The sequence below is a fragment of the Alnus glutinosa genome, chromosome 11 (assembly GCF_958979055.1).
Source record: "Alnus glutinosa chromosome 11, dhAlnGlut1.1, whole genome shotgun sequence".
Lineage (NCBI taxonomy): Eukaryota > Viridiplantae > Streptophyta > Magnoliopsida > Fagales > Betulaceae > Alnus > Alnus glutinosa.
Window position 1 is genome coordinate 28,665,082 of NC_084896.1, and position 8,461 is coordinate 28,673,542.

Consider the following 8,461-nt stretch of genomic DNA (forward strand, 5'->3'; position numbering starts at 1 on the left):
ATGCCAATTAAAATGTTTTCCTAGTTTAAGGCTAATCTCCAATGTCCTGACACTTGGATATTTATGTTTATCGGTAGATATCGTTCTTCCAACAGTTTTATGGCTCTATTACCAAGTCAGACTACATTGTACTGCGACAAGGTTTCATCAAGGTCTAGTCTGCATCATTTCTATGTACAACATTTTGCATATCCAGTTTGTTTCATATGCTATTTTCCTTCGTTTTCTCCCTGCAGAATCACTGCCCAGGTAATCTTGAATATGATTTTCAAAAGTACTTGATGCGGACGCTTGAATTTGATTTCAGAAAAATTGTTACCATAAGGTAAGACTTAGAGACATAGTTTAAATCTAATTATTAAACTATTTTCCTGGATTCAAATTGATTTTTTACATAAATATTGTCAACCGTAGCTGGTACCTGTGGCTGTTTGTTGTGGTTTTCTTACTGCTGAATGTGGCAGGTAATTTCCTTAGATCTTGATGTGGCAGGACTTATACATCACATTTCATAATTTCAATTTTGAACCTTACTCGTGTCTAAAAATGAACATGCAGGATGGAACTCATATTTTTGGTTATCCTTTTTGCCTTTGATCGTAAGTGGTTTAGGTTGATTCCAATAGGGATTAATTAATATTGAGTTTATATATGGAATGCCATAATTGTTAGAAATATTCAACATATTACTGAAACTAACGTGCGCAACGGAAAACAAATAAGACAGGATTCAGGCTTACCTCTAGCCATATTTGCTCAAGCGTCTCCACGATCCATCTGAAGAACAAAAAAGATTATTTGAGGGATCTTCTAACCTATGCCTATTGCTTGATGGCTGTACTGATGGTGTACACAGGCACTCTATTTATAGGCTAGGTTAGGGACCCTCAAATGGTAAACACCGTATTGTTTCCTTCCATCAAGGAAACAATATTGTTAATTGATTTTTTAAAATCAATTAACCGATTCCATATTTACGGTAATCTAAATTAATAGAAATAATCATAATACCGTATATGTTTATTAAAAAATAATAAACATAGCAAACACCGTAAATGTGATATAAAGGCCACATAAGGGAATAATATCTTACATTCTCCCACTTGGCCTTTATGACACATGACCTTATGGTATTAGGTTCTTTAGTTTGGCCAATCACTTATGGAATCCTCCCACTCAGATAAGAAATGTTTCACACGAATCATGGCGGTAAAACCATTATAAAATTAGGTCGTCCCTTCCATGTATCACAATGTAAAACACTCATTATATGAGTAACTTATGGATAATTAAGCTTTATGAATGAACTTCCTATAAGTCATTCGGGTCCAACTTTATTTATCCTCATGGATAAAATAACAAATGTGCACAAAATCTTTATTATAATAACTTTATGTCTATAGACCAAAAAGAGACAAATCAAGCAAAAAAAATGAATTAATGAGTCTCATATATTCCGCATGACTTTATTCTTTATTTACCGGTAAACTTTAAGTCATGGGATCCGCAATCATTAATTCAGTACTTATATGCTCAATAGACCTTTTATGTCTCTTAATGTTATCTCTCGTACTGAGATACTTGATGTCGATTTACTTCTGCTTCTACTCTTTATTATTATAAAAGAAGATTATAGTAGAATTACCGCAGAGTATCTTTATGGTCTAACTGTAAAATCGACAATATTGAGACTTTCAACAAAATGTCTCAACCATCATGCCTGTGTACTAAATTCATAGCACGCTATAATTTTAGCTTTCTTGGTAGACGTAGCAACCATAGTCTGCATACTGCATCTTTAAGATATATCTCTCAATAAAAAGATATATATCCTAAATAGACTTTCTACTATCTACACAATCAGCAAAACTCAAATCTGAACAACTAACCACCTTCAAATGGAAAGTGTATCCTTAGGTTAAGTTGTACTTCTTGGTTCCTTGCATATACCGCAAGACTTTATTTGCAGCACTTTATTGACTCAATATACTTATTGTCAGTCATATGGTTATGTATAATGCAGACACTTAAAACTTTTCATCTGCCCTTATTCCAATACATTTTGGGACATTAATCTGTATATAATTGGTCCCTCTTAATTGCTACTGAAGATGCAAATCCTTCATTCTAAATTTTTCCAAAACATTTTCAATGTAGGCCTTCCGAGACAATGCTAATATTCTTTATGTCTCTGTGAATCTCTATGTCAAAAGATATAAGAGGTTTCACCCAAATCCTTCATTTCAAAGTTTTGTGAAATGAACCTTATGTAGCAAACCTAAATCACCACTTGCAAAAACAATATCTACATATAGGACTAGAAAGATTACTGTACTCCCACTAACCTTAAGGTATATATGCTAATTAACAAGGTTTTCAGTAAACAATAAAACAATTACCTTGTAAAAAGTATATCACCAGTGAGAGATCTATCACAGCCCATAAATAGAATTCTTTAATTTGCAAGCGTTCTGACTATTATTTATAAAACCTTTTGATTGTTTCATGTAAACCTCGTCTTTAAGATCCCCATTCAGAAAAGTTGTTTTCGCATCCACTTGATGTAGCTCTAGATAAAAAATAAGCTACTAATGCTATGATCATCTTGATGAACCATCCTTAGACACTGGAGAGAATGTTTCACGATAGTCAATGCCTTCCTTATGAGTAAAATCATTGGCTACGAGTCTAGCTCGACCCTTCAGCCATGGACTTAACTCTCACTTCATGGCACTGAATCTCAATGTGGAGTTTTTTCCACTCATAGCATGTGAAAACAAATTTGGATCATCTTTATGTCCAATGTCAACATCAGACTCTGGGAGATATACAACATGATCACTAAGAATTGTTGATCTCCTTATTCTATAGGATTTTCTTAATTTTACTTCCTCTGCATTTTGCAATGGGAGAATAGACTTTTGAACCTGTTCTGTATGAGTTGGTTGTTCTAGAAATGATTGTGGCTCAGGATAATCAATCTGATTTTCCCTGAATACAATCAATCATCCTCTATGAGGAGGAGATTTGGCCAACTCTAGTGCTTCCTCAAATTCCAATTTATGTGAATGAGCACTCCCACCAGGTTCCGTATCCTCTAGAAACTTTACAATCAACAACTCTAGGCTTATATGAAGGATAATAAAACATTAAAACCCTTTAAAGTTTACTAGATAGCTTATAAAAGATCCACTGGTTGTCTTTGAATCTAATTTCCTAAGGCGAGGATTATAAATCATCTCTTTAGCAAGGCAACCCCATATGTGTAAATAATTTAAACTAAGCTTCCATCTATTTCATACTTTAAAAGGTGTCTTATGGACAACCTTAGATGGAATACTGTTTAACATATACACAACGGTCTTCAAAGCTTTACTCTATAAGGGTAATAGCAGGTCAGTATTACTAATCATTTCCCTTTGTGTGTACCTACCTTAATACTCTATGCCTATATTAGATCTTATGATCTTCAAATTGTTTCTCCTCTTCTTCCTTATAGGTATTAAAAATATTCAATACCCCAGCTTTAATATTTAGAATATATAGATACATAAACTTTATATGGTCATCACTAAAAGAGATAAAAATATCTCTGACCATTTAGGCAATGAGTATGGAAAGGTTAACACATTTCAATGTACATGATCTCAAGAATTTTAAAAGGCTCTCTTTGGCACCTCTAATGGTCTTGTTGGTATGCTTTCCCTTATGCAGTCCACACAAGTACCAAAGTCAGTAAATTACCGACTTTTATTTTCTGTATAGAGATATATTTCAATCTCCAAAGCCATTACAAGAGCATTTTTTAACTTCTGAAAGACTCTACTTTACGTCAACATCAGTATGCAGAAACAAACAAATAATTTTGTTTCAAAAGTTGGGATATAAGTCAATTTTAAATATACCTTAAATAAACCCCAACCAATATTCCACCAAAAATAAGAAAAATTTCAAGTTTAAAATAAAATTGAAATTTTTAACAAGTCAAACTAGAAAAAATAAATTTCTAAAAGATTATGGAATATAAATCATTTTTTGAGGTAAAAATTATAACTGAATTTCAAAATTAACCTATAGATCCCAACAACCTCAAATTATAAACACGTGTTATTCACTTTAAAAAAACTCTGCATTTGTGTTGACAACGTGGATTGTTAAACCATAAACAATCCACAATAAATTTGAATGAGTCACTAAAAGAGATTCACGACATACCAGATATATGAGATTATCTTTATTTTAAGTCATTTCTTATACTTCATGCAATCTTTCTTTATATACCCTTAATTTTCCTTATTGCATGAGAAATAGGTATCTTGATTGCCATAATACTTTATTGGCACCTTATTCTCATGCTTTAAGTGTTGGACATGATTGCATTTATTGGTCCTTCCCTTGACATGAGTAATCATGTGAACACTTTATGGATTCTCTCATATTCTTGAACACACATGGTTAGAAGTTCACTTACTAACCATTTATCCTTATGTGTGTTAAAAGATAAAATTCTACACTTAGAAGAGAGAATTCAAAAATGAAATAGACCAACATTGACTCAAAAAATCTCAATCTTTAGGGACATAAGCTAAGTTATAATATCCTTCATTCCCATAATGAGATTATAAACACTTTAGAAACTGTAAAAAGTTTGTCTTTAAAGCTTTTTCTATTAGGGTGCTGGCCAAATTCTGTTTGAACTTAGTAAATGTTCACAAACAACCTTTATAAAACTTTGGCTCTAAAACATTCAGGAATAAATCCCTGATGACTTTAGTGACATGGGATTTCATGAACATCTAACTTAAGTGATTAAATCACTCCCACCGTTCATGCTTAATAATCTCACGTGTCGTACTTAATTCCACGGGAGTAGGTGGTTTGTCCACACGGAGCACCAAATTTTTAACACCCCAAATAAAAAAGCATATTAATATTTTTCAGTCAGAAAAAATATTACCTTAAAGTATTGGAATATAAAACTACCAAAAGTAGAGTAATACGAATAGCTGCAATGACCAAGAATATAAAAAATAAAAATACTTTAATGCTATGAAGTAACTTTATTTCAAATTAGCCAATGCCAATTTAAATAGTAAATTTCAACCTACCTGTGGGCAAAGGTTGCATCACGCATGAAATTTACTCTTTATTAATAAGACTAAAGCAAATTTAAATATTAATAAATAAAATTCTCCGTACCTATGGGCAACCGAGAGAAATTTTATTTTCAATACTAAATTTGTCATCTTATTCTAATTAAGTCATAAAAATAAAAACTTCCCTGTGAGGATAAGTAATTAAATTTATGAATTAATTACAAGACGATGTTAATTTTTCTATATGAAGTTTACGTGTACGATCTTTATGCGATTATTATAAAATCGAGATGCTGTGGCTCTCCCAAAATTATAATAATCATGCTTTAATTCATGAACATCTAATAAATCTTTATGAGGTTCATGCGTGTAATCCTGATGTAATTATCATTAAAATTTGGGATGCTGTGGCTCTTCAAAATCATAATGATAATCACGTGTGTGTAATCTTGATGCAATTGTCATTCAAAATTGGGATGCTGTGGCTCTCCCAAAAATATCATGATAATTGCTACTTCATTAACATCTAACAACTTTATAGATGCCCCCTTAATAGCCCCAGGAATATAACAAACCAATACTTAAATGGGGTAAACAGCATTTTCCAAGGTGCAAACAGATGAGCTCCCAGGAAAGTGAGGGGGGTCACACCGGACACACTTAAATCCCAAGACTTTCCTTGCCAGAACTTTCTCCGACATTGCATTCTTAGATATTATTGTAAACACACCAGTATATATGGTATTGTTAATTATTCTTAGGTCTAGGCATCAAGCAATTTATATTTAAACAATATAAATTCAACAATTAAAAATATATTCCTCAATTCATGTATTAAATGAACAATAATTTTAATACACAGTACTGTAAATAATAAAGGGAATAAAACCTTAATGTGAAAGCATAAAACCAGGCTTAGCTCAATGGTTTGAAGCTTGTCACTTTATGGACATGAAGGTCCCAAGTTCGAACCCCATATGAGCCAAATCTTTTATTTTATTAGAAGGCTACTGTAATAGGCTACTATATTGGGTTGGGCTTCTGGGTCACAAGATTCCAAATGGGCTACTGTATTGGGCAATTAGGTCAACCCACTTAATCGGGTCGGGCCTTTAGGTCTATGTATAGTGCTAGCCCAAATTGGGTCAGCCCACTTAAATGACCCAAAATTGTATGGGTTTTAAAAAACCCTACCCGAGAATATATCCAATCCAGAAACCTTAATGGGTCGAAACCCTACCCAGTCACCAACGAACCCGACCCGTAATGTTCCAGATGGGTTGAAAACCCTAAAAAATAGAACCCTAGCCGCCACCCCTTTATGAAAATACCCATATCAAGATTACAACAACTCAAAATTAGGCAGTATATCACAATACACAGAATAGTGATAAAACAAAAATAGTTATATCAAATTTATGGGTTTTCACAAACAGTACGTGAACAACAAATATTCACAAAATAATCGCTAATGCGTTTCTATCATGTCAAAAAAAGACGAAATATTGCTCAAACAATATTGACAAACAGAAGTGAACAATACCAAATAGAATATACTTGATTCAATATTGAAAACGCATAGTAAAATTATACGCTAAGCAAAATAGCACAGAGGATGGCTCTGATACCACATGTTAGAAATATTCAACATATTACTGAAACTAACATGCGCAACGGAAAACAAATAAGACAGGATTCAGGCTTACCTCTAACCATATTTGCTCAAGCGTCTCCACGATCCATCTGAAGAACAAAAATGATTATTTGAGGGATCTTCTAACCTATGCCTATTGCTTGATGGCTGTACTGATGGTGTACACATGCACTCTATTTATAGGCTAGGTTAGGGACCCTCAAATGGTAAACACCGTATTGTTTCCTTCCATCAAGGAAACAATATTGTTGATTGATTTATTAAAATCAATTAACCGATTCCGTATTTATGGTAATCTAAATTAATAGAAATAACCATAATACCGATTCCATATTTACGGTAATCTAAATTAATAGAAATAACCATAATACCGATTCCATATTTACGGTAATCTAAATTAATAGAAATAATCATAATACCGTATATGTTTATTAAAAAATAATAAACATAGCAAACACCGTAAATGTGATATAAAGGCCACATAAGGGAATAATATCTTACAATAATTAGACTAATGTTTGAGTTGTTTGGAGTGACAGATACTACTTTTTGTGGGCGCTAAGTTAGAAAATATAATCACCCGTTTGGCTCGGGAGGTAGTGGAGGAGAATCATATATATATATAAAAGCCGAGTTTTTCCTTAGAATGACATAGAATAGTGACACGTGGCATGAACCCATACTTTTTATTGACTAAACCGGTCTTTTAAATAAAATTGAACCGGTTTATTTAATCTCTCACTCTCTCTATTAATGATACAAGTAGCCTCTCTCTCTCTCTCTCAATTAATGATATAAGTATCACTCTTTGGTATTTTTATATTTTTGGTTGAAATCTAAATATAACCGGTCTATTTAATCTCTCCCTTTCTCTCTCTCTCTCAATTAATGATTTAAGTATGACTCTTTGGTATTTTTATATTTTTGGTTGAAATCTAAATATAATCGGTCTATTTAATCTCTCTCTCTCTCTCTCTCTCTCTCTCTCTCTCTATCATATCATATATCATATATATATATAAAAGCCGAGTTTTTCCTTAGAATGGCATAGAATAGTGACACGTGGCATGAACCCATAATTTTTATTGACTAAACCGGTCATTTAAATACTGAACCGGTCTTTTAACTAAAATTGAACCAGTCTATTTAATCTCTCCCTTTCTCTCTATTAATGATACAAGTAGCCTCTCTCTCTCTCTCTCTCTCAATTAATGATATAAGTATAACTCTTTGGTATTTTTATATTTTTGGTTGAAATCTAAATATAACCGGCCTATTTAATCTCTCCCTTTCTCTCTCTCTCTCTCTCTCTCTATTAATGATACAAGTAGCCTCTCTCTCTCAATTAATGATTTAAGTATGACTCTTTGGTATTTTTATATTTTTGGTTGAAATCTAAATATAACCGGTCTATTTAACCCCTCTCTCTATTAATGATACAAGTAGCTTCTCTCTCTCAATTAATGATTTAAGTATGACTCTTTGGTATTTTTATATTTTTGGTTGAAATCTAAATATGTTTCCATTTTGTTTGTGAAGTTTATGATTGAACAATTCTTCATTTGAATGTTTATGAGATTTTTTTTGTTCATTTAATTTATATGAATTAAACTAAAAATAAGGGTCTATGTATTAATTCATTTAAATGTTTTATGAGATATTTGTTTTTCTTTTATGTGATTTTTACGATTTTCACTTATTTTTTGTAAGT

At 32.2% G+C, this 8,461-nt stretch overlaps 1 long non-coding RNA gene across 1 annotated transcript; it reads left to right on the plus strand.

Moving 5' to 3' along the window:
• The first annotated feature begins 414 nt into the window (after positions 1-414).
• On the plus strand, positions 415-7,358 carry LOC133882822 (uncharacterized). Its single transcript, XR_009902732.1, has 3 exons — positions 415-464; positions 559-599; positions 7,290-7,358. It is a non-coding gene; the product is annotated as an uncharacterized LOC133882822 (long non-coding RNA).
• The last annotated feature ends 1,103 nt before the right edge of the window (positions 7,359-8,461 follow it).